Raw genomic sequence first — 25931 nt, 5'->3', positions numbered from 1 at the left:
GGCTCAAAGTTAATTCCCCTTTGGCCAAAGCACTCTGCACATGCCATTGTTCCATGCCCTGTTATGCCAGAGTTCAAGCAGATAAGCCACCAACGTGCCTTTTAATAAAGGAAGGGAGGGGGTCTCTCAAGGGAACTCTGCTTACTGAGAGAAAAGAGAGTCCTATAGCAGCAAAGGCACATACTACCCTTCCTCGGTGACCTCAGAGGAGTCTATTTACAAAGGCTATAGTTAGAGAGGAAAGAGCAAGAAGGAAGGGAAAGAGAGGGAGACCATGACCAGAGAGGTCTTATGTCCCACAGGAATAACTCCGAGGACAAGGAAAAGGCTGTCCTGTCACAAGGGCAAAATTAACCAGACCCAGACAATTATGAGAGAGGGAAGGAGGATGCTGGGAACATGAAGGGGGCAAAGCTTACAGGCCACTACATACATGGGGGAATGCAGGAGGAAAATGTTCCAAAGCTGATGACAAGGCAGACAGGAAACCTCCGTGTCCCTGCTGACAGGAAAGAAAGAGTGAAAGAAATTCTGGGATCTTCTCTCTAAGCAGGATTTTTTTTTTTTTTTTTTTTTTTTTTTGAGACAGAGTCTTGGTTTGTTGCCCAGGCTGGAATGCAATTGCGCGATCTCGGCTCACTGCAACCTCCGCCTCCCGGGTTCCAGCAATTCTCCTGCCTCAGTCTCTCAAGTAGCTGGGATTACAGGCGTGTGCCACCACGCCTGGCTGATTTTTGTATTTTTAGTAGAGACGGGGTTTCACCATGTTGGTCAGGCTAGTCTTGAACTCCTGACCTCAGGTGATCTGCCCACCTTGGCCTCCCAAAGTGCTGGGATTATAGGTGTGAGCCACTGCGCCTGGACTCTGCAGGATTCCTAATAGGCATGTGAAGTTCCCTGTCTTCCCATGGGTGCGCTGACGGCTGGGAATCCTGCCCTTCGGGTCAGGCAGGGCAGGGATCTAGACCTCTCGGGAGTTCATGAAGAGGTTCAGTAAGGACTGAAACCATGATCCCAAACACAAATGGGGACTGTCATTTCCTGTTGGGTTTTCATGCTGTAAAAAAGTGGGGGAGAAATGCCAGCTACGAAGTACTACGTCTTCTGTGGAAAATGGAGTATGCAGTATATCTGGCTCCTGGTTCTGACTTGTAAATCTAAGTGAGAACTAGTTGTTAGCTGCTAGAGGATTATAGTGTTAAAGAGACATTCTACCACCCAACCTGCCAGCCTTTCTGCTCACTGTCTGTGGGCCTCTAGATAGCTGATGACACAGTTGTCTTGAGCCTCCATAGGAAGGGCAGTTTGGGCTGGGGCAGCTCCTCTGGGCACTAGTTCACTGTCCTGTGTTCTTAAACAGCTCTGATGGAACAAGCCATCTGTGAGCGTTATTTAACTTGGAGCTGGAAGAGGGTGAGGATGTGGAAAAAATAAACTGAACAGCCAATGGATGGGGCCAGAGAGAGAGAAGGCAGGTGGCATGTTCATGGGACTGCGTGCCAGGGCCAAGCGGGGTGGGACTGCAGAAAGGAATGGTGCCGAAAGGAGGCCAGCATGGGAGGGGCTGGAACACCCAGGACAGCAGAATTTTATTTCCAAAATGGTATTTTGTTGCTCTCCTTCAAGGGCACCCAAGCCCTCACTTTAGAGTTCTATTTCTGGGAGAATCTTGAAATAGTGTAACTAAGCACACCTGCCTCGCCTTCTGAAAAGCTACCTGAACCTTGCCCAATTTCTGAGCCTTAGCCTACAAGATAAATCTAACAGGTTTTTTTTTTTTTTTTTTTTTACATCCAATGCCTCAAAATAATGGCAACAGCTAAGTGGGTAGAAAACGGAAATGACGAAGGATTACAGAGAATTTGCATGAATTACAGAAAACAGCTACAGAAATGACAGGATGATCCAGAAGGAGACATGGGAATCTGGTGTGTGACTGACTTGTAACTGGACCTCTGTGGAGTCTCAGCCACTCTCCAATCCCCAGCCTCCACTATGAAAACACATATTGAAACTTTCATTTTTAAAAATGTTGCCAGGTGCAGTGGCTCACACCTGTAATCCCAGGCCTTTGAAAGGCCAAGGCGGGCGGGTAACTTGAGGTCAGGTGTTCGAGACCAGCCTGGCCAACATAGTGAAACCCTGTCTCTACTAAAAACACAAAAATTAACCAGGCCCACGCCTGCTAACCTGCAGGTGCACACCTGCAGTCCCAGCTACTCAGGAGGCTGAGGCAGAAGAATTGCTTGAACCTGGGAGGCAGAGGTTGTAGTGAGCCGAGATTGTGTCACTGCACTCCAGCCTGGGCCACAAAGTGAGACTCTGTCTCAAATAATAATAATAAAAAAATTCTGAGCCAGGTGTGGTGGCTCATCCCTGTAACTCCAGAACTTTGGGAGGCCAAGGTGGGTGGATCACCTGAGGGTTAGGAGTTTGAGAACAGCCTGGCCAATACAGTGAAGCCCCGTCTCTGCTAAAAATATAAAAAAATTAGTCGCACATGGTGGCGGGCGCCTGTAATTGCAGCTACTTGGGAGGCTGAGGTGGTAGAATCACTTGAATCCAGGAGTTGGAGGTTGCAGTGAGTTGAGGATTACACCACTGCATTCCAGCCTGGGTGACAGAGCAAAAAAACCTAGGCATTTTCACCTATTTTATCTCATTTAATCCTTACTAAAATCTTATGAAATAACTATTGTCATCCCCATTTTTCAGAGAGTAAACTCAACCCCAGAGACAATAAATTAATTATCTGGAGTTTTCTCATGACTAGCACAGAGCACAATAAAGGCTATGACATCTATCTAGAACAGGAAGATGTATGTTTCTGCACGTTGTCCTGGCAAAATAGCATTAGAGTTGACAGTATCTCATCTGCTCCATTCCTGATTACCAAATCTATGTAGTATATTCTCACAGGATTTGAAAAAGAGACCAAAAAGCTGCTGTTAGAATATATGTCTCTCTCTCTCTTTTTTTTTTTTTTTTTTTTTTTGAGATGGAGTCTCGCTTTGTCACCCAGGCTGGAGTGTGGTGGTGCAATCTTGGCACACTCCAACCTCCACCTCCTGGGTTCAAGTGATTCTCGTGCCTCAGCCTTGTGAGTAGCTGTGATTATAGGCGTGTGCCACCACGCCTGGCTAATTTTTGTATTTTTAGTAGAGACAGCGTTTCGCCATGTTGGCTTGAATTGCTGGCCTCAAGTGATCTGCCTGCCTCAGCCTCTCAAAGTTCTGGGATTACAGGTGTGAGCCACCGTGCGTGGCCCTTCTCATTCTTCATTAAATATTTCCAAGGCAGCAGATTAAGAATAGGCTTAGAGACAGGAATCCAATAACTGTACATGCTGCTTACTCTACTTTTGAAGACACATATAGACATGCAAACCATTATAAACTACTTTGAAGTATAGTTTCAGTGCTTTATACTGATAAAACAGAGACAAAATTTCTGGACCAGCCTATACTAGGGAAACCTATATACACCCTAAACTTAAAAAAAATTGACAACACGAGGGCAGACGCAGTGGCTCACACATATAGTCGCAGCACTTTGGGAGGCCAAGGTGGGTGGATCACCTGAGGTCAGGAGTTCAAGACCAACATGGCGAAACTCTGTCTCTACTAAAAATACAAAAATTAGCCAGGCGTGGTGGTATACATCTGTAGTCCCAACTACTTGGGAGGCTGAGGCATGAGAATTGCTTGAACCCAGAGGCAGAGGTTGCAGTGGGCAGAGACTGCACTACTGCATTCCAGTATGGGTGACAGAGTGAGACTCCATCTCAAAAAAAAAAAAAAGATGACACAGAACTAAAAGCTGTCACTTAATTCTGTTACTTAAGCTAAAGCCACTCTTGCTGCTGACAAAGTACCAAAGGAGTTCAATGAGAACATCTGTTCTGGGAGGCACTGAAGATACGGTGGCATCTCAGAATCAAGTACCAGGCCAAACTGAAGCCGAAGCTGTTTAGTAATGTGTAGTTTAGAAACATGGCACATGGTAAAAACAAGCAATACAGAGGCTGAATTTTAAAAACGAAACCTGCCCACCTCTGATTTTTAGGCCCTTTTGCGAGTTTCTGGTATGTTCTTCAGAGATATTTCTGCATTTACTGACATATGTGATTAACTATGAGCTCTCTCTATACCTTTTATAGATATATTTATGTAAGTAGTGATATACTATGACACATGCACACGCACACACGGTATCTTAAAGATAATCAACATCATTTGTGAAGCACATTTCATGCCAAATACTAAGAATCATCAACAATAAAGCACTCTGTGTTGGGGGGACTGACGGAAAGATCTGGTGGAAGCAGCAAAGGAAAGCAGACGAAGAAAGACCCTGATGAGGTGCTCAAGTCCATCAGTCATTATCAAGTCCAACGGGCCTGGGAGTGGTCAGCAGCAACAGTCTCCCCAGCCAAGCAGGGTCTCAAATTACAAAAAGTTGGATAAAATGGGCTGCATTTACATGTCACAAAATAATGTGCAAAGTGTATACATGTGCTCCAGTCTGCACGCTGCCCAGAAAGAGCTCCCACCCCAGAGGAATCAATATCAGGAGGGTCATCAACAAATTTGAAGGCCAGAAACAAAGAGTGCTATGTATGTATTTACTGTGAAAATTAAGCGGCTCCGATTCCATTTCTATGTGTAGGCTACAGGTGTTACAGCAAGAGCTGCCTGGTACATCTGAAGGCCGCTGCACCCACCTTCAGTGCCAGTTTCCTTATCAGAGGAGCACGTAGAGCTCTCACAGAACACAAAGTAAGATATCTAGGTGTTTCAGGCTGATCTCACAGTCTGAGTTCTAAATGTATTCTACTGAAATTCAATAAATATTTATTAAGCACATGCTATGGTGTGGCAGGCCCTATTCAAACCACCAGGAATACAGCAGTGAATAAAACAATGCTCCAGTTCCCATGGAGCTTAACATTTTTCTGAGACTGAGAATCAAATAAGCAGACAGTAGTGGGAAGTACTGTGAAAAAAAGTCGGGTAAGGGAGACAGAGAGTGGCAGGGTGGGGAAGAGTATTGCTATTTTATATAAGATGGTGAACAGAAGACCCTAAGAAAGGTAATATTTGATCAGACTTGAAGGTGCAAGCCACAAAAAAGAGAGGTCCTTTCTTATCTTGCTCAAAGAGGTCCTCTGAGATCACAGGATCTCGCTCTGTTGCCCCGGTTGCATGCAGTACAGTGGTGTGATCATAGCTCACTGCAGCCTCGACCTCCTGGGCTCAAGCGATCCTCCTACTTCAGCCTCCCAAGTAGCTGGGACCACAGGTACCTGCCACCATGCCTGGCTAATTTTTTATAGAAACGGGGTCTCCCTATATTGCCCAGGCTGGTCTTGAACTCCTGGGTTCAAGGGATCCTCCTGCCTTGGCCTCTTAAAGTGCTGGGATTACAGGCATGAGACACCGTGCCTGGCCCGAAAGGTCCTTAGAGCAGGCTTCTTGGGTGGTGGCTGGAGCATCAGGGAGTTCCTTCTCTGATCGAAGGGCTTGTTAGCTACACAGTCTGAAGGAAGGAGAACAGGCTTTTCTAGCTCAGCCTGGTGAGAGGAGAGGCCTTTGAGAGTTTATGCAGCTTGCATACTCGCTCCATGCAGTTTCTGGAAAGTTTCCATCACAGATGAGAGTTTTATGTTGAATTTTAAGTTTGACCACAAATATTTAAACTTCCCTGGACCACAAATACAGTATCTTCTCTGTGGTTTATCTGGCGGCAAGTACATATTTACAAATCTCTATATGTCTGCTTGTTATTTAAATTTCTTACAGAAGTGCCAAGGTCTTTAGTTGTGATTTATCCCCTCCCCCTCCGTATTGGTAGGTATAGTCTTGATTAGGCCTAACTCTTGGGAAAAGGAGGTATCTTTACAATTGAAGCCACTGCACTCCAGCCTGGGTGACTAAGACTGTCTCAAAAAAAAAAAAAAAAAAAAAAGGCAATGGTCTGCTCCAAGTTCTTACATTTGAATTGAAATGTAAAAATTGAATTTTTTTGGTGCTTTTTTTTTCCACTAGAAAATTGAGAACAAAACTTAAAGCTAAATAAATCTGCATACTTTAGCTGTATTAAAAAGCAAAACAACAAACAAAAAAAGCCAGGTGTAATGAGCTCCAAACTTTTTTTTTTGAGACAGACTCTCACCCTGTCACCCAGGCTAGAGTGCAGTGGCGCAATCATGGCTCACTGCAATCTCTGCCTCCCAGGCTCAAGCAATCCCCCTGCCTCAGCCTCCTGAGTAGCTGGGACCACAGACATGCGTCACCATGCCTAATTTTTGTATTTTTGGTAGAGATGGGGTTTCACCATGTTAACCAGGCTGGTCTTGACCTCCTGAGCTCAAGTGATCTACTGGCCTCAGCTTCCCAAAGTGCTGGGATTACAGGTGTGAGCCACTGTGCCCAGCCTTTTATTTTCTTTTTTAAGAGACAGAGTCTTGCTCTGTCACCCAGGCTGTGCAGTGGCATGATCAAGGCTTACTGCAGCCTCCACCTCCCAGCCTCCCAGGCTCCAGTGATCCTCCCCGCGACTTCAGCCTCCTGAGTAGTGAATAGTTAGCATTGCAGGCGTGTGCCACCATGCCCAGCCAATATTTTTTTATTTTTTGTAGCGATAAGGCCTCACTATTTGCCCCGGTTGGACTCGAACTCCTGGGCTCAAGTGATCCACCCGCCTCAGCCTCACAAAGTGCTCGGGTAACAGGCATGAGCCACTATGCTGGGCCTAAGGCCCAATTTCTAAATGAATACTCATTTGCTTACCGATTCCTGAAAATTATAACATGCACTAGAGTTACAAAGAATACAACAAACATCCCTGCTTTCCAGCTGGGTCTTGAACAAAGCTGGCTTAGGAAAGGGTTCTGGCTCCACAGGAGCATAAAATTCTTAAATGGGTCTCTGGGTTATCAGGACTGGTTTCTCTTACACAGCTGCCAAGTGAGCTATATGGCATTCTTATCAAATGAAAGCAAACAGGTAGATCACCTAAAACCCATGGCCTCAAAACAATCACTCCTACTCCAATCTGCAGATCTTTCATTGTTTTCATCTTTCCTTTCCTGGACCTTTGGGGTATGGTCCCTACTAATATCCAGCCTATAGAGTTGAGACCCAACACAGAAAGGCTTAAGGAGCATCTTCATGCAATCACCGAATTATCTCCTCCTGAGTGTCACAGGAGAGTAGTGGAACTAGTTATGAAGTAACAAACCCACGCATATAAACCCATGAAAGCACATTCTAAGTCCAATGCCTACCTTTATCAAATGAACAATGACCTTCAAAGTATTCAATCTGGAAGGCTAGAAACTCATTTCTTAAAAACTAGCATTGAGGCCAGGCGTGGTGGCTCACGCCTGTAATCTCAGCAGTTTGGGAGGCTGGGGCAGGCAGATCACCTGAGGTCAGGAGTTCAAGACCAGCCTGGCCAACATGGCGAAACCCCGTCTCTACTTAAAAAATACAAAAATTAGCCGGGCGTGGTGGTGCATGCCTGTAATCCCAGCTACTTGGGAGGCTGAGGCAGGAGAATCGCTTGAACCCAGGAGGCAGAGGTTGCAGTGAGCCGAGATTGTGCCATTGCACTCCAGCCTGGGTGACAGAGCGAGACTCCATCACAAAACAAAACAAAAAATACCCCCTAAAAACGAAAACAAAACTAGCATTGATTTGATTAATCACAATGACATTAAGCATGTGCTTCTCTTCTATCCTTCCAGTTTCCCATTGAAATGACTAAAAATAAATAAATAAATAAAAATGAAGAAAGCATACATTAGTACTAGGCAACCCCATACCAGAAACTTTGGGAAACTGTCTGCAAGTCTAACAGTGGGTGGGACTGGAGTGAGAAAAAGGGCAACTGGTATTCAACCCTTTTCAGGCTGAGTAAGAATACAGACAAGACCTTATCGGCAGTACCATATTAATACCCTTATCTTGGGGCAACTAAGACAAAAACCAAGGTGGGTTGTGATGCAGTTGGAAGGGCACAGGGGCCAGGCACGATGGCTCACGCCTGTAATCCCAGCACTTTGGGGGGCCAAGGCAGGTGGATCACCTGAGCTCAGGAGTTTGAGACCATCCTGGCCAACATGGTGAAACCCCATCTCTACTAAAAATACAAAAATCAGTTGGGCGTGGTGGCAGGCGCCTCTAATCCCAGCTACTCAGGAGGCTGAGGCACAAGAATCTCTTCAATCCAGGAGATGGAGGTTGTGGTGAGCCGAAATCATGCCACTGCACTCCAGCCTGGGCAAAAATAAAATAAATAAATAAATAAATAAATACATAAATAAAAAGAAGGGCACAACTAGATCCTACCAGGGTTGATGGGAAACACAGCAAGTATTTGTGGCTGCTAACTGATAGCTGGTGTGGGTGGCCAGATGAGGCAGAAGGAAGACACAGCTGAGGAGGATGGGTTCTAATAAAGGCAAAAAACCCAGAATAAGAACATTAGGTTGAGAAACCTAGACTACTCTAGCAAACAGTGTTTAACACTGGCAGTATAAATCAAATGTTCCTCTTTTCCCTTTGTCTGCACCTGAAAATCTTAAGAGGCCCATCTAAACTCTCAATATGAACAAGTATAGACTGGCCCTAATAAGGATGAAAAAAAATCACCTAACATATCAAAAAGTACTGCAGTTCAACAGGATACCAATCTAAGGAATTGGTAAACATCTTTCTAGAAGAGTCAATGTGAAAACAGGCACAAACTTTGGAAACTTTCAAACTAATATTTAAAAATTTAATAGTAATGGCACAAGGAGAGATAAATAGACCTTTGGGGAAGAAGATACAGTCTAGAAATAGACCCAAACATATATAATCATCTGACTTACGACATGGCATCATTGCAGTTCAGTGGGGAAAACTGATCTTTCAATAAAATGAACCACAGACCTAAGTGTGAAAGGTAACATAATATAGTTTCTAGATCAAAATATAGAAGAATATCTTCCTTCCAATATGTTGCACTTGGAATAGGAAAACATTTCTCTTTTTTTGGGGGGAGGTGGGAGGACAGGTTCTTGCTCTGTCCCCTAGGCTGGAGTACAGTGGCATGATCATAGTTCACTGTAGCCTCGAACTCCCGGGTCCAAGCAATCCTCCTGCTTCAGTAGCTAGGCGTGTACCACCGTGCCAGGGTAATTATTTATTTAATTTTAGAGACAGGGTCTTGCTATGTTGCCCAGGTTGGTCTTGAACTCATGGACGGAAGCAATCCTCCCACCCTGGCCTCCCAAAGTGCAAGGATTACAGGTGTGAGTCGCTGAGCCTGGCCACATTTTTAAATAAGACACAAAAAGCACTAACTTTTAATAAAAATATATCTATTTATTATTTATTTATTTTTGAGACAGGATCTCGCTGTGTTGCCCAGGCTAGAGTGCAGTGGCATGATCTTGGCTCACTGCAGCCTCAACTGCCTTGGCCCAAGCAGTCTTCCCACTTCAGCCTCTTGAGTAGTTGGTACATATGGGCATGTGCCACCCTGCCCAGCTATTTTTTATTTTTTTGTACAGGCAGGGTCTTGCTATGTTTCCCAGGCTGGTACTGAACTCCTGGCCTCAAGGGATCCTCCCGCCTCGGCCTTCCAAAGTGTTGAGATTACAGGAATGAGCCACTGTACCCGACCAAGGAAAAATTATAAATATGACTTAACTAAACTAAGATTTGTGTTCATAAAAAGATACCATTAATACTGAAAAGATGGCTGGGCATAGTGGCTCACGCCTGTAATCCCAGCACTTTGGGAGGCTGAGGTGGGTGGGGTCAGGAGTTCGAGGTCAGAAGTTTCTTGAGGTCAGGAGTTTCTTGAGGTCAGGAGTTTCTTGAGGTCAGGAGTTTGAGACCAGCCTGGCCAACATGGTGAAACCCCGTCTCTACTAAAAATACAAAAATTAGCTGAGTGTGGTGGCAGGTACATGTAATCCCAGCTACTCAGGAGGCTGAGGCAGGAGAATCACTTGAACCCAGGAAGTAGAGGTTGCAGTGAGCTGAGATTGTGCCACTGCACTCCAGCCTGAGCGACAGAGCGAGACTCTGCCTCAAAAAAATAAAAACCCTGAAAAGATGAACCACAGACTGCAAGAAGATATTTTCAATACTTGTATCCAACATAGGACTTATATTCAGAATACTGGAAAAAAAAAAAACTCTATAAATCAATAAGAAAAAAGACAAAGAATCCAAGAAAAACATGGGTAAAAATCAGGAACAGGCACTCCCCAGAAGAGGGTATTCAAATGGCCAATAGCAGAAGAAAAGGCACTCAATATCATTACTCATGAGGGAAATGCAAGTTAAAATCACAATGAGAGCAACAACAACAAAACAAAACAAAACAAAAATCACAATGAAATACTTCTAGACAGCCACCAGTATGGCTTTTAATTTTTTTTTTTTTTTGAGACAGGGTCTCTGTTGCCCAGTCTGTAGTGCAGTAGCGTGAACATGGCTCACTGCAGCCTCCTGGGCTCAAGTGATCCTTTCGCCTCAGCCTCCCAAGTAGCTGGAACCACAGATATACGTGGTCCTAGCAAGGATGCCCGCTCTCACCATTTCCATTCAACTCACTAGTGGAGATCTCAGACACTGTATTAAGGCAAGAAAAAAAAGATCAAAGCATAAAAATGGAAAAGTACTGCCTCTGTTTGCAGATGACATGATTGTTTAACACAGAAAATCCCAAAGAATGCGCAAATAACTACTAGATTAAATTCTAATAAAAATGTCTTTAGGATTGAAGGATACATCAATATACAAAAGTCAATTGTATTTTCATATTCTAGCAGCAAAAGATCAGTAAATACAATTTAGAAACAATTCCATTGATAATGGCATAGAAAATAAAATGTATTTAGGAATAAACTTAACAGACAATGTATAAGACCTGTACAATGAAAAGTATAAAAGACCTAGGTAAAAGGCTAGCTATACTAGGTTCATAAACTAGAAAAATGTTGTTAAGATGTCAATTCTCCCAAAACTGATATGTAAATTAAACTTACTCCCGTAAGTATTCTAGCGTTTGTCTTAAGAATTTTTTGCCGGGCGTGGTGGCTCACACTTGTAATCCCAGCACTTTGGGAGGCTGAGGCGGGCGGATCACGAGGTCAGGAGATCGAGACCATGGTGAAACCTCGTCTCTACTAAAAATATAAAAAAATTAGCTGGGCGTGGTGGCGGGTGCCTGTAGTCCCAGCTACTCGGAGAGGCTGAGGCAGGAGAATGGCGTGAACCCGGGAGGCGGAGCTTGCAGTGAGCCGAGATCACGCCACTGCACTCCAGCCTGGGTGACAGAGCGAGACTCCGTCTCAAAAAAAAAAAAAAAAAAAAAAAAAAGAATTTTTTAATAAAACAAGCAAAAAGAACAGAAAGCGTAAGACACCCCCGCTTATATGCTCATCTGATATTTGAAAAAAAGTACCAAAGCAATCCAGTAGAGGCAAGAAATGCCTTTTCAATAAATAGTGCTGATATAACTTGATATCCATATGGGGGGGAAAAGTTTTAGTTCTTATATTATACCATATACAAAATTAATTTGAAGACCAGGCACACTGGCTCATATCTGTTAATTCCAGCACTTTGGGAGGCCAAGGCAGGGGGATCACTTGAGTCCAGGAGTTCAAGAGCAGCCTGGGAAACATAGTGAGACCCCATTTCTATAAAAAATTAAAAAATTAGCCAGGTGTGGTGGCGCTTGCTTATAGTTCCAGCTTCTTGGAAGGTTGAGGTGGGAGGATCACTTGAGCCTGGGAGGTTGAGGCTACAGTGAGTCACCCATGTCACTGCATTCTAGCCTAGGTGACAGAGTAAGACCCTGTCTCAAAAAACAAAACAACAGGAATGGGCGCAGTGGCTCATGCCTGTAATCCCAGCACTTTGGGAGGCTGAGGCAGGCGGATCACTTGAGGTCAGGAGTTAGAGACCAGCCTGGCCAACATGATGAAACCCCGTCTCTACTAAAAATACAAAAATTAGCCAAGCACGGTGGTGTGCACCTGTAGTCCCAGCTACTCAGGAGGCTGAGGCACGAGAATCACTTGAATCTGGGGAGCAGAGGTAGCAGTGAGCCGAGATCAGGCCACTGCACTCCAGCCTGGGTGGCAGAGTGAGACTCTGTCTCAAAAAAAAATTTTATTTCAAATGTCTCATAGACCTAAACATAAAAGCTAAATCTACATAGCTTTTTTCGTCTTTTAAAATTTTGAGCTAGGGTCTTGCTCTGTTGCCCAGGCTAAAGTGCAGTGGTGCAAACATGGCACACTGAAGCCTTGCCCTGCAAGGTTGTAAGTAGCTGGGACCACAGGTGTAGGCCACCATGTCTGGCTAATTTTTTCATTTTTTTGTAGTCATGGGGGTCTCACTATGTTGCCCAAGCTGGTCTCGAATTCCTGGACTGAAGGGATCCTCCTGCCTTGGCCTGATAAAGCGTTGAGATTATAGGCGTGGGCCACTGTGCCTGGCTCAATGTAACTTTTTTTTTTTTTGACATAGAATCTCGTTCTGTTGCCCAGGCTGGATGGAGTGCAGAGGTGTGACCTCGACTCACTGCGACCTCCGTCTCCCGGTTCAAGCAATTCTCCTGCCTCAGTCTGCTGAGTAGCTGGGATTACAGGCACCCACCTGGCTAATTTTTTTTTTTGAGACGAAGTCTTGCTCTGTCGCCCAGGCTGGAGTGCAGTGGCACGATCTTGGCTTACTGTAACCTCCGTCTCCCGGGTTCAAGCAATTCTCCTGACTCAGCCTCCCAAGTGGCTGGGATTATAGGTGTGCCACCATGCCCGGCTAATTTTTTGTATTTCTAGTAGAGATGGGGTTTCACTGTGTTAGCCAGGATGGTCTCAATCTCCTGACCTTGTGATCTGCCCGCCTCCGCCTCCCAAAGTGCTGGGATTACAAGCATGAGCCACTGTGCCGGCCATAATTTTTGTATTTTTAATAGAGACAGGGTTTTACCATACTGGCCAGGCTGGTCTCGAACTCTTGACCTCAAGTGATCCGCCTGCCTCAGCCTTCCAAAGTGCTGGGATTATAGGCATTAGTCACCGCACCCAGCCCAGAATTATTATTATTATTATTATTTGAGACGGAGTCTTGCTCTGTTGCCCAGGCTGGAGTGCAGTGGCACAATCTCAGCGCACTGCAACCTCTGCCTCCTGGGTTCAAGTGATTCTTGTACCTCAGCCTCCTGAGTAGTTGGGATTACAGGCATGTACCACCACGTCCAGCTAATTTTTTTTTTTTTTTTTTGAGATGGAGTCTTGCTCTGTCGCCCAGGCTGGAGTGCAGTGGCGCGATCTCGGCTCACCGCAAGCTCCGCCTCCCAGGTTCATGCCATTCTCCTGCCTCAGCCTCCCAAGTAGGTGGGGCTACAGGCGCCCGCCGCCATGCCTAGCTAATTTTTTTGTATTTTTAGTAGAGACGGGGTTTCACCGTGTTAGCCAGCATGGTCTCAATCTCCTGACCTCGTGATCCGCCCGCCTCAGCCTCCCAAAGTGCTGGTATTACAGGCATGAGCCACCGTGCCTGGCCATGTCCAGCCAATTTTTTATATTTTTAGTAGAGAAAGGGTTTCACCGTGTTGGTAAGGCTGGTCTTGAACTCCTGGCCTCAAGCGATCCACCCACCTCGACCTCCCAAAGTGCTCGGATTACAGGCGTGAGCCACCAGGCCTAGCCTCAATATAGCGCTTAGAGGAAAACAAAGTAGAAGATCCTTATCACTTGGGATTTTTAGCCCTCATAAAGTAATAACCATAAAAGAAAAGCATGATAAATTGATTTCATGAAAATTAAAACCTTTTGCTTATCAAAAGATATTAAGAAAATGAATAGGTAAGACACAGACTTTGTGAAAATATTCACAAAACATGTATCTGACAAATTACTTACATCCAGAATACATAAGGAAATCAATAAAGAGAATAACTCAAGAAAATGGGCAGAAGATGTGAAAAGATGCTTCATAAGGAAGATACACAAAATGGTCAGTAAGCGTATGAAAAAGTATACAACTTCGGTTGGGCATGGTGGCTCACGCCTATAATCCTAGCACTTTGGGCGAGTGAGGCAGGAGGACTGTTTGAGCCCAGATGCTGGAGACCAGCGTAGGCAACATAGCAATACCTTATTTCTACAAAAAAATTTTAAAAAAATTAGCCCAGTGTGGTGGCACACACCTGTAGTCCCAGCTACTTGAGAGGCTGAGGCAGGAAGATTGCCCAAACTCAGGAGGTCAAGTCTGCAGTGAGCCGTGATTATGCCACTGCTCCTTGGCTTGGGTGACAGAGCAAGACCCTGTCTGAAAAAAACAAAAAGTATACAACTTCATTAGTCATCAGGGAGATACAAATTAAGCTAAAAACGATATATCACCAGTCACCACACACCTACCAGAATGAGGATGTGAAGCAATGGGAAGTGTCATAATTGTTGGAGTATAACACAATCATCTTTGGAAAAAGCTGTAGGGCAGGGGTATCCAATCTTTTAGCTTCCCTGGGCCACAATGGAAGAAATGTCTTGGGCCACGCATAAAATATAATAGCACTAACTATAACTGATGAGCTTAAAAAAAAGGGGGGGCAAAAAAGCTCATAATGTTTTAAGAAAGTCTACGAATTTGTGTTGGGCTGCATTCAAAGCCATCCTGGGCTGCGTGCAGCCTGTGGGCCACGGGTTGGACAAGCTTGGTCCAGGGGATCTCTAATAAAAAATGCACATCTAATCTCTGACTCGGCAATTCTAATCCTACGCATTTACTCAAGTGAAAACACATGTCCAAAAACAGATTTGTGTACAACTATTCACAGCAACTTTATTCGTAACAGCTAAAAACTGGAAATAGATTCACTGTCTGTCAACCAGATAAACTGTGACATATTCACAAAATGGAATACTACTCAGCAATAAAAAGGAGTGGGCTACTAATATATACTAATATATGTAACAACATAGAGGAATCTCAGAAAAATTAAGCTAAATGAAAAAAGCCTTTCTCAAGAGCATGTACTTACTGTGTGATTCCATTTATATGGGGTTCTACAATAGGCAAATCTAATCTTGGTGGAAAAAATCAGAACAGAGCTTGCCTTTGGGGACAGAGGTGGAGATAAGGGATTATAATATATGATTATTTATATACATACACCCACACATATACATATATGTGTGTGTGTGTGTGTGTGTGTGTGTGTGTGTGTGTGTATAGAGAGAGAGACACTCTCTTGCTCTGTCACCCAGGCTGGAGTACAGTGGCATGATTTTGGGCTCACTACAGCCTTGACCTCCTGGGCTACTAAAGCAGTTCTCCTGAGTAGCTGGGTCAACAGGTGCTATAGCCACTACATTCGGCTAATTTTTGTATTTTTTTTTTTGAGATGGGGTTTCACCATGTTGCCCAGGCGGTCTTTTCTTTTCTTTTCTTTTTTGAGATAGTCTCACTCTGTCGCCCAGGCTGGAGTGCATGGCACAATCTCAGCTGATTGCAACCTCTGCCCTCCTGGGTTCAAGCAATTCTCATGCTTCAGCTTCCTGAATAGCTGGGATTATAGGTGCCCGCCACCACATCCAGCGCATTTTTCTATTTTTAGTAGAGACGGGGTTTCACCATGTTGGCCAGGATGGTCTCAAACTCCTGGCTTCAAGCAATCTGCCCGCCTTGGCCTCCCAAAGTGCTAGGATTATAGGCATTAAAAAAATTATTTAAAAGAAGAAAAAAATGGATGGATGGATGGATGGATAGATGGGGGAAGAGAGGGGGAGAGAGACATAAACAGATAACATGATAAGACAAATACAGTAAAATGAGAATCACGGCATGTAGGTATTGGGTATAAGTGAGCTCACTGGAGAATTTTCAACTTTGCTGTATAATAAAATGTTGGAAAATCAATCACATCACTAAAAAATAAAAAGACAATATTTGGAAGCACTGGACCTAGTTGGATTAAAAAAAGAAAATCTGCATCAATCCCTGTTGCCGTCACTAAACAGCTGTCTCATTAGCTATTAAGGAACACACAGTGTCAGAGGGCTGGTTCTGCCATGTAAAAGAAGCCTTCAGCTTGCTGTGTCCTAACACTGGATCTCATATAAATCCCCAAATTCTAAAGGCTAGAAAGCTTTAAAACGTAGACGCAGCTTCAATATCCAGGAGGCAGAACTAAGAACAAGAGATGTAAATCTAGCTCTGGCAGTGGGAAGTGGGGCGGGGGGCAATGGTGAAGCTAAGTTAGAAGCCGCCAGCCACTTAGCCTCTCCAGCTCCAGTAGTTCTGTGCCTGGACGTCGGCCCCATATACTGGCTTAAAACCTCAAGACACTAGAAGATCTCACCAGTGGGAGCAGCCAGAGCAGCTGAAACATGTCCCTGTAAACAATAAATGTTTATCTGGGCAGATAACCTGGCAGATAGCCCTATTCTGATCTTAGGCAACTTGAAACTCCACAACAGGAGGCTGAGCACAGAGGGGCCCCTTCCTCTTTGCTACATGGGTAGGAAGCAGAGATGGAGGTGGTCCTGGCTCCTACCACATGAGAGGTGGCAGAAAGCCACTCTCTGTAAATGCCAACTTCTGCCCTACTGGATGATGGCCAGATTCCCTTAAACACAGAGGGTGGGGACAGAGAAGTCAAGTCAACCAACCCTAAACAATGCTACCGCATAAAGCTGGCTGTTACACCATAGCCCTGAAGGTATGAGGAACTCTGGCGTGTTTGGCTGCTGCCACAGGAACCGCACTGGCTAAGGGCTTCCCCAGGCCTGGGTGGGATACTTGTCACTGACTCTGGCCACACACATAGGCTCGGTCGCCACCTCGGTCAGTGGCAAACAGCTGCTGAGAGGGGAGGAGTAGACCCAGGGGTGCTGTGTGCTGCACAGCCAAATCTTCCACTTTTGGAGACTCCAAACAATATTCATAAGAGCCATATGGCTTAAACCCCACGGAGGTACCAGGCAAAAGGCAGTATGACGGAAAGAGGCAGCTGGAAGGAAGGAATGGAAGTGTGTTGATGGCACAGAAACTCCTTTCATTGACAATTAACTCTGCAAACAATTTTACTGCCAGTTCTGAAACCCCAATCCCTAACTGACGAATTAAATCTTGGCAATGGTTATTCCTCCCACCTATATGCTTCTGCCCACACTCTTCTTGGAAGGAGAGAGGATAGGGAAGTGAAACCCACAGTATGCCGAAAGGGAAGTCGAGCTCTCATTCATAAGACTACTAAGCTCTCTCCCAGGGAAGAGAATGGAGATGGCACAACAAAGGCTCTTTGCTCTGAAATAGCACTGAAGTGAAGCCTGGCAGAGCCAGGGTGTGGATCTTGGATGGAGTGCAGAGGAGGAGTGTATTTGTGTATATGTTTGTGCTCATCTGGTTTTTGTTGGGGGAAGGTGACAATTCATTCTTTTGATTTCATTCAAACTTATAGCTGCTTTTATAATCACTTCCTGAAAACACAGTAGGAAGAGAGTGGTATTTGCTCACTCCACCCTCCATTTAACACTGCCCCAGCAATCCAACTATGTGCTTTACACTGAGAAGAGGCCAGCTTTTTGCCTTTGGCAGCACTGAAGGCCAGACATTACCAGCACTCCTGTGTACAGCTCAAGGCTCCACCCAAATCAGACTGCACACACTGAATCCAAGAGGAATATCATTCCAGAACAACAACCCACGAGAGAGAGGAGAGCTGAGGAGGCTGGATGGGACAGTTGGGACACTTCTAACTTCTGACACCGGGACACCCAAGTGGTTGGCAGAGGCATTTTGGTAGTGCGGTGACAGATCAACTGCAGTGTGGGAAATCCCAAATGCTATAGTAAAGAAGTTATCTCTGTACAAAGAGAGGGGTGACAATAAGGGTGGGGTACAGGCCACAGGGCAGTAAGGCAGAGAAATCAGTTTCAGCGAAGTGGCTAACTACTGGGCTAGTCCAATTCTGAATACACAAGTGATATTCTAGCCTCTTTTCAGGAGAGACTGATGTAGAGTAGTCACGGGCAGGCCAGGAAACAAAGTTCCATTTCTGGCCTAAAGTGGATTGGAGGGTTCCTCCGCAGAGAGTCACAACAGAGTGTTTATATCAAACCCACTGCTCCTGGCTGTCCAAGGCCAAAGGCATCTTCTTCCTGGAGAGCTGTGTCTCTTACCCTCTAGGCTCTAAGACTCCCTATTTTACTTAGTAAGATTTCCTGTTTACTCTGAGATCTGCAGATCTCCCCAGGGAGTCTTTAGAGAGAAGCTAGAGAAGGGGGCAGCAGGGAGACTCAACAGTACTAAGGACACAGGTCTTCCGCATCCTACCATTACTTCTTACATGGCAGAAAAATGAATGGACACGGAAAGGGGGTTCCCTGGTTTAATTAATTATTTACAGCGTTTATTCTTTATTTTTTGTTTCTAATGTGCAGGCATCTCTTAGATTGCTGACCCTCAAGGAAAACACAATTGGGAGCACAACCATGATTGGCACCAAAAGGCATTTTTTGTTGCTGTTCCCATGAGAACAGCATCAGAACGATGAACAAGGTATACACTGCTATAAAATAATCAGCATCTCCATTTGGAGATGCTTTTCTTTTAAAAACACCCCATTTGGGGCACTGTGGTCTGTTCTTCTATGGAAATAGGAAGAGGCAGAAGGAGTTCCATTCCTGCCAGAGCAGAGTCTACTTTTTGCTAATTTTTTGGAAAACAAGAGGTTCTCTTTGGCTCTGGAGAAAAACAGACATTTCCAAAGGGAAAATAGAGAAGGAGACAGAGTCTGATGTGGCAAGACTTGTAGCCCTCTCATATCTCCAAGACAGAGATAACCTGGAGGGACCAAAACCCCGTTTATTCACCCTTTTAACCATGCATTCCATATAATCCAGACATCCTGAGACCAGTGATCATTCAGATACTACAAGGTCTCTGAAGACGTCACTACAATCCTATGATTTAGGAAGAAAAGAAAATCTGAGGATAATTCTCTTGGGCTGTGCTGGCTAATAGGATGATGATTAGTTACAATATGGCCAAACTTAAATTTAAATTTCCTAAAATTGAATATAATTAAAAATGGAGTTCCAATAAATGGAAAAACATTCCATGTTCATGAATTGGAAGACAATATTGTTAAGCTAACGATGGTAACCAAAGCAATCTACAGATTCAATGCAATTCCTATCAAAATCCCAATGGCATTTTCCACAGATCCATAAAAACACATCTTAAAATTCATATGGACTGTAGCTGGATGCAATGGCTCATGCCAGTAGTCCCAGCACTCTGGGAGGCCAAAGCGGGCGGACTGCTTGAGGTCAGGAGTTGGAGACCAGCCTGGTCAACATGGCAAAACCCCATCTCTACTAAAAATACAAAAATTAGCTGGGTGTGGTGGCACATGCCTGTAATCCCAGGTACTTGGGAGGCTGAGGCACAAGAATCGCTTGAACCTGGGAGGCAGAGATTGCAGTGAGCTGACATTGTGCCGCTGCACTCCAGCCTGGGAGATGGAGTGAGAAACCATCTCAAAAAAAAAAAAAAAAAATTCATATGGAATCTTAAGGGACCCCACATAGCCAAAATAATCTTGAAAAAGAACAAAAGTTAGAGGGCTCATGTTTCTGGATTTCAAAACTTACTGCAAAACTATACTAATCAAAACGGTGTGGTACTGGCATAGAATAGAACAGAAAACCTAGAAGTAAACTCTCACAAATACAGGGTCAACTGACTTTTGACAAGGATGTCAAGACCAATTCCAATCTTATGGAAGGAATAGTCTTTTCAATAAAAAGAGCTTAAAAAAACCTGGATATTCACATGCAAAAGAATGAAGCTGGACCCTTACCTAACACCATATACAAAAACAAATTCAAAATGGATCAAAGACCTAAAAAGAGCTAAAACTAGAAAACTCTTAGAAGAAAGCATAAGGGAAAATCTTTATGACACTGGATTTGGCAATGATTTCTTGGATATGACATCAAAAGCACAAGAAACAAAAGAAAAAAATAAGCAGGCCAGACACAGTGCCTCATGTTTGTAATCCCAGCACTTTGGGAGGCTGAGGCAGGCAGGTCACTTGAGGTCAGGAGTTTGAGACCAGACTGGCCAACATGGTGAAACCCTGTCTCTACTAAAAATACAAAAACTAGCCGGGCGGGCCCCTGTAATCCCAGCTATTTGAAAGGCTGAGGCACAACAATCACTTGAACCCGGGAGGTGGAGGTTGCAGTGAGCCAAGATCAAGCCACTGCACTCCGGCCTGGGCAACAGAGTAAGGCTCAGTTTCAAAAAAAAAAAAAAAAAAACTAACTGGACTTTATCAAAATTAAACACTTCTGTGCATCACAGGTGGTGACTCACACCAGTAATCTCAGCACTTCGGCACTTCGGGAGGCTGTGGTGGGACGCTCACTCGAGGCCTAGGAGTTCAAGAGAAGCTCTGGCAACAGGGGGAGACCCTATTTCTACACACACATACGCACACACATGCATGCACGCACACAGACACAAACATACACACACACACACGTGCACACATGCACACGCACACACATGCGTGCATACAATTAGCTGGGTGTGGTGGTATGTGCTTGTGGTCCCAGCTACTTAGGAAGCTGAGGTGGGAGGATCCCTTGGGCTTGGGAGTTTGAGGCTGCAGTGAGCCATAATGGTGACACTGCACTCCAGCCTGGGCAACACAGAGAGACCCTGTCTCAAAAAAAAAAAAAAAAAAAAAAAAAAAAAAAAAAGACAAATATTGCATGATTCCACTTATATGAGGTACTTACAATAGGGAAATGCATAGAGCTAGAAAGTAGAAGTTGCCAGGGGAAGGGGGAAGGGGGAGTTACTGTTTAATGGTTACAGCGTTTGGAATGATGAAAAGTTCTGGAAATGGACAGTAGTGATGGTTGCACAACACTGTGAATGTACTTAATGCCACTGAGTTGTACACTTAAAAAATTGTTGAAATGGTAAATCCTTTTTTTCTCCCTCTTTAAATAGACACTTTATTAGATCCGCAGGTGATAAAATCCCAGAGCTACTGTTAGGCATGTAAATATAGACCCTGCTAAATATTTAATATTATCAAGCTTGTGTGACTCAAGCATGGTTTTGGGGCCAGCAACCTGAGTTTCTATCTTCCTACCTCTCTGGGTGACGGCCCGATCTTGCTGGGCATGCAATGTCACTATTTCTGTTCTCGATTCCAGCAGCTTCCTTTCATTCAACGAATACAATTCTTTTACTCTGCTCTTTTCTAGGGTGAAGTCTAATTTAGTATCTGTTCGGACTTTAATCACTTCATCCATTACTTGTTTTAACTGATGTAGTTTGAGTTTTATTTTCTCATGTTCTGCTCTGAGGGCTGAAAATTCACTCTTCTCCAAAATAATCATATTCTTTTTCACATTCACAGTCTGAGACATTATTTGCTGAAGAGCGATCTCCTGCTGCATCTTGGTGGCCATATCTTTGTAGACGATGTCCATGTTGGCCTCCAGGACCTTGACCAATGCAGACACTACGATTTTTGCTTGCTGAGTAGCAAACCCATGGTCTTCCAGAAAGCACACTAAGGCACAAGTGTCAAAGGAGAGCTTCCTACTCCCAGAGGAGCTGAAATCTCTCCTTCTGCGCTCCAGCTGCAGGTATCCAGCAGACTCCTGCAGGAAGTGAGCATAGGCGCCGTGCCGAGGCACGGGCGAAGGGCGCTGGCGGCAGCAGCAGCGATGCCCGGGGCAAGGCCCCACGGGCACATCTACGCGCTGCTGCATCTAGCCAGTGGGGCAGCGTACCCAAGGCACGAGCGCTCCCAGTCCCCAGGCTGCCGGCACGGAACAGCGGCGGCCAAGTGCAGGGAGGGCACGAAATGGTAAATTTTATGTTGTATATATTTTACCACAATTTAAAAAAATCATTTCTTCAGGTAGACCAGCCACATTTCATGTGCTCAACAGTTACACGCGGCCAGTAGCTACCATACTGGACAGTGTCAAGTAGAACACTTTCACCACTGCAGAAAGTTGTATTGGACAGGATGGCTCTAGAGTTAGATTAAAAACCACCGGATTCTGATTTCAACAGTACTAACCTATATGCCACTCTAACTGCCTTATGCTTTATTCTGTATGCCACTATCCTGCTGATTTGTTAAGCCTCTCCAAGCATTGTATACCCACTATTGTAAACTTGAGGCCTGGCACGGTGGCTCATGCCTGTAATCCCAGCACCTTGGGAGGCAGAGGCAGGTGGATCACTTGAGGTCAGGAGTTCGAGACTAGCTTGACCAACGTGGTGAAACCCTGCCTCTACCAAAAATACAAAAATTAGCCGGGCATGGTGGCGTGCATCTGTAGTCCCAGCTACTTGGGAGACTGAGATGGGAGAATCACTTGAACCCAGGAGGTGGCAGTTGCACTGAGCCGAGATCGTGCCACTGCACTCTAGCCTGGGTGACAGAGCAAGACTCCAAAAAAGAAAAAAAAAAAAAAGAGAGAGAGAGAAAGAAGGAAAGAAAGAAAATGGCATGCAAGCAGCAGAGTAAAAACCTTCAAGAAAATGAAAGAAATGTGTTATCTCCCATGAAACAACTATGAGTCAAGAATATGCTCATTTTGAAGTTTGGGAGAGTACACTGGACTATTTTAGGAAGAAAATTATAGTTTTAAATTAGAATTTTATTACTGGGCTGGGTGGGGTGGCTCACACCTGTAATCCCAGCATTTTGGGAAGCCAAGGCAGGTGGATCGCTTGAGCCCGGGATGGTGAAACCCCATCTTTATTAAAAATACAAACAAGTAGCCAGGTGTGGTGGCACATGCCCACAGTCTCAGTTGCTCAGGAGGCTGAGGTGGGAGGGGCAAGCCCAGGGAGGTTGAGGCTGCAGTGAGCCATGATCGCACCACTGTACTCCAGCCTGGGCAATGGGAATAAGAACCTATTTTTAAAAAATTATTAATGTGTAACCCCATACAAACAGGTTAAAAACAAAAACTACACAATCATCAACAGATTAAGAAAAAATATTTAATAAAATTCAGCCCTTATTTGTGATTAAAAAAAAATGGCAATCTAGGAATGGAAGCGAATGGTCTTAACCTGACAAGATACACTTATCGGAAATCTATCGGCCAGGCTGGCTGGGCACGGTGGCTCAAGCCTGTAATCCCCCAGCATTTTGGGAGGCTGAGGCGGGCGGATCACAAGGTCAGGAGATCAAGACCATCCTGGCTAACACGGTGAAACCCGTCTCTACTAAAAATACAAAAAAAATTAGCTGGGCACGGTGGCAGGCGCCTGTAGTTCCAGCTATTCGGGAGGCTGAGGCAGGAGAATGGCGTGAACCTGGGAGGAGGAGCTTGCAGTGCAGTGAGCCGAGATCACGCCACTGTACTCCAGCCTGGGCGACAGAGCGAGACTCCATCTCAAAAAAAAAAAAAAAAAAAGAAATCTATGGGCCAGGCATGGTTGGTCACACCTGTAATCCCAGCACTTCACAAGGCTGAGATGGGCAGACCACTTGAGGTCAGGAGTTCGAGACCAGCCTGGCCAACATGGTGAAATCCTGTTTCTACTTAAAATAAAAAAAATCAGCCTGGCGTGGTGGTGCGCTCCCATAACCACAGCTACTCAGGAGGCTGAGGCGGGAGAATCGCTTGAACCCAGGAGGTAGAGGTTGCAGTGAGCCGAAATCGCGCCACTGCACTTCAGCCTGGATGAAAACAGCAAGACTTCATCTTTAAAAAAAGATCAAATGACAAAGTCTTGCACAGAGATAAAAGTAACCCCTTTTACCCCACCAAAGTATAAGCTCTGGCTTATTATTAAGACAATTGATTTTTATATACAATAAAACTTTAAGCATATTTGCTATTAAATGCATGCCAGTGGTCTTGTTTTAATTAAAATTTTATTATGGAAAATCTCAAACATACATAAAAGGAGAGACTAGTGTAATAAATCTGATATCATCTCCTAGCTTCAACATTTAGCAATATATGGCCAATATTGCATACTCAGAAATGCTTTTTTTTTTTTTTTGAGACAGAGTCTTGCTCTGTCACCCAGGCTGGAGTGCAGTGGTGCAATCTCGGCTCACTGCAACCTCCGCCTCCCGGGTTCAAGCGATTCTCCTGCCTCAGCCTCCCGAGTAGCTAGGACTACAGGTGCCTGGCCACCACGCCCAGCTAATTTTTTTTTTGTATTTTTAGTAGAGACTGGGTTTCACTATATTGGCCCGGCTGGTCTTGAACTCCTAACCTTGTGATCTGCTCACCTCGGTCTCCCAAAATGCTGGGGGATTCCAGGCATGAGCCCCCGTGCCCAGCCAGAAAGGATTTCTTAAATAAGACATAAACCAGAAAGGAAATGGCTGATTTGTCACACAAATTTTTATGCAAAGAAAATGCTGTAAATAAATTTAAAATTAAACTATAAACTGGGTGATCCACAACGCACATAGCTGACAAAGATTCATATTCAGACTTGCAAATCAATAAAAACCAATCAGCCGGGCACGGTGGCTCACGCCTGTAATTCTAGCACTTCAGGAGGCCAAGGCAGGTGGATCACTTGAGGACAGGAGTTCAAGACCAGCCTGGCCAACATGGTAAAACCTCATTCCTACTAAAAATACAAAAATTAGCCGGGTGTGGTGGTAGGCACCTGTAATCCCAGCTACCTAGGAGACTGAGGCAGGAGAATCCCTTCAACCCAGGAGGCGGAGGTTGTAGTGAGCCAAGATGGCACCACTGCACTCCAGCACTGGGCAACACAGCAAGACTCTGTCTCCAAAAAAAAAAAAAAAAAAACAAAAGGAACTTTTGAACTCGAGCAATCCTCCTGCCTTGGCCCCTCAAAGTGTTGGGATTACAGGCATGAGCCACCACGCCCAGTGAATTTATTTTGCTTATTTATTTCTTTACTTGTTTGCTCTGTATCCCCGTAACTGGAATGTAAAATCTGTGAGGTAAGAGACTATGCCTGTCTCATTCACCACAAAATCCCTAGCACTGTGAATGCCTGGTAAATAGTAAGTGTTCAATAAATATCTAATATTGAATGAACGTGAGAAGTCAAGCCTCAGAGCAACTTAACAGCAGATGTGTCACCCTGGCAGAGAAGCCCAGGCTACATGTAGACTGCAAATTCAAGCGCCGGTCTCACTGAGTTGTCTGTGGGGAAGAGGTGTGGGATGATCAATGGATGGTGCTCTTACCTGTTACAACTCTTAACAGTACCAGAGGGAGTGAGAGTGAAGAGAAAATACAAAATTGTATTTGGAAATCAAATTTCTATTAACAAGACATAGAAACTTTGAGCCTCTGGATTCTCTGCAGACATCTCATTAATTCCCCAGCACAATTTTCTCATGCAAGTTCCTACATGAGGTACAGGAACTAAACTTTCTAAAAATCTAAAGCATGTCAATCTCTTTTCCTAGCCTCAGGTCTGAGAGAGTGACAGAAGAAGAAAGGGGACAGTGAAGAGAAAAACAAGAAGGCACATTAAATATACTGCCTTTTGTTGTTGTTGCGACAGGGTCTCATTTTGTCACTCAGGGTGGTGGGAACATAGCTCACTGCAGCCTCAACCTCCCAGGCTCAAGCAATGTCCCTGCCTCATGGCCCAAGAAGCTGGGACTACAGGCACGTGCTACCACGTCTGTGGTAATTTTTGTGTATTTTGTAGAGACGGGGATTCACCATGTTGTAATCCCAGCACTTTGGGAGGCCAAGGTGGGTGGATTACTTGAGGCCAGGAGTTCGAGACCAGCCTGGTCAACATGGTGAAACCCTGTCTCTACTAAAAATACAAAAATTAGCCAGATGTGGTGGCGCACGCCTGTAGTCCCAGATACTTGGGAGGCTGAAGCAGGAG

The 25931-nt window shown here is 44.7% G+C and overlaps 1 protein-coding gene and 1 pseudogene across 5 annotated transcripts in view; both read right to left on the bottom strand.

The window, feature by feature from the left end:
- The window catches only part of SMG6 (SMG6 nonsense mediated mRNA decay factor), a 239887-nt gene that overhangs the window by 45554 nt on the left and 168402 nt on the right, over nt 1–25931 (bottom strand). The window lies entirely within an intron of this gene.
- LOC105738632 lies at nt 21043–25928 on the bottom strand (annotated as a pseudogene). Its single transcript, XR_001114473.2, has 2 exons — nt 25922–25928; nt 21043–21920 (listed from the first exon to the last, which is right to left on the bottom strand). The product of XR_001114473.2 is annotated as a mitochondrial calcium uniporter regulator 1 pseudogene (transcript).

This window comes from Nomascus leucogenys, chromosome 19 (assembly GCF_006542625.1).
Source record: "Nomascus leucogenys isolate Asia chromosome 19, Asia_NLE_v1, whole genome shotgun sequence".
NCBI lineage: Eukaryota > Metazoa > Chordata > Mammalia > Primates > Hylobatidae > Nomascus > Nomascus leucogenys.
This window is presented reverse-complemented; position numbering and strand designations above follow the sequence as displayed.